The sequence below is a fragment of the Protobothrops mucrosquamatus genome, unplaced genomic scaffold (assembly GCF_001527695.2).
Source record: "Protobothrops mucrosquamatus isolate PMUCROS unplaced genomic scaffold, P.Mucros_1.0 scaffold2321, whole genome shotgun sequence".
NCBI lineage: Eukaryota > Metazoa > Chordata > Lepidosauria > Squamata > Viperidae > Protobothrops > Protobothrops mucrosquamatus.
The window spans coordinates 37,061-38,694 of NW_015388405.1; positions in this window are offsets into that span (position 1 = coordinate 37,061).

Below are 1,634 nucleotides of genomic sequence, written 5' to 3' on the forward strand. Positions count from 1 at the left end.
TTCACTCAGCTAAAGCCACAATTATTTTATTTTATTGCCTGGTATACACTTTTTCCTACTGCCTACAATTTTACTCATATACAGGACAGTTGTGTTGCTATCCCTCACTTTTATTTCCTGACTTCCTTCCTACTTGCTTCCATTGGCCCCCTTTCCACATCAATGACATTTTCCAACATTGCTAACATTTGTTTGGCAGTAAGAGTGCTGAAAGATTTACAGACCAAGATTGAACGTGTTTACTCTGAAATAAAATCTTATTCGGTTCAACAGGCTTACTTCCCAGTAAGTAAGACTATAATTTGAATCTTAAGTCTTTTCAGCCTGTTGCTTTGGGGTCATCCATATTAGGCTGGAAGGACTGCTGCAGCCTAACACACCAAGGGAGGTGCCAGGTTGTGCCCTTCATTTCTTAGGGGTTTATTGAAACAATGTCATCTAATGGGAACCAGGATGTGTGCCATTTCTGCTTTGAAGCCTGTCCTGTGGAACAACCTCTCCCCTGAGACTTATTGTAGATGACCCTAATCCTGCTAGTTTTCCAGAAGGCTTTGATGACCTGGCCTTTCTCTTGGGCACTGGATCCAGGATGCTAGAGGAGCTGATAGCGATGACTTTGTTTCATTTGGTCAAGGAGTTAAGAGGTGCCTTAATCATTTTAAATTAGTGTTTTCATTTGTTTATATTATATTATATTGTTTTTGTTGTTATGTATTGTTATTTATACAATCTACCAATAGTTCTAACTGGATTTGCTACTTTTGACTTCCAAAGATCCTTTCCAAACCTCTACAATGAAGATATTTTATTTATTTATAGCCACCCATCTCAGCAAGTGACTCTGCGAGATTCTCACAATACATGTGCTATTCCAAGTAATGAACCTTTTGGCAATTGATGACTTTAGATTCTCTCCTTTTCTATTGTTTTAAGTGCTTTTCCAGATTTTTTTGGTGCATTATTGTTGGTCGCACAGTCAGCCAAAGGTTTAGATTGGATTTTGCTTTTTTATCATTTTCACGAGGACCTGAAATAGACAAATGTTGTCTGATGGTGTTAAATGTATTGTTGAAGGACTAAGTTGTTCCAAATAAAGCTGCCTTTTGCAATTGGTGGTGATTTTGTTTGGCATTATTTGCAGTCTATGTATTTTCTTGCAACAGCTAATTGGATGGTCCATTGTTTCCAGATTCTTTGAAGAGGTGACATTTGTTGTTTGCCTTCTCAGTTCCAGCTTTATATGCATTTGTTCTTAAGGCTTGGTCTTGTCCAGCCCACATTTGCCCATCTGCTTTTTTCTTCAATTTTCCTGCTTTTAGACATTCCCATGTCTTGTTGTTGTTATCTGCTCTGTCTGCTAGCTTTTTAATTTACTAGCCATGTAGTGTTTTGCCTTGCCATGTCTCCTTTCTCTTTTTTTATTTAGTCTTTCCTGTAAGCCAGTAACAGTTCTGAGGTATTCAATAAGCCTTCATGTACTAGCTTCAGTGGATCTTCTTCACTGCCCTTCAGATATCCTTCCAATCCTCTTTTTTCTTCTTGAACTTTATGTGTACTTGAAACATTCCATACCCACCAATTTTCCTTGGTAAGTAGAATCTGTCAACATTACTGCATGATGAAGGTTCATTGTC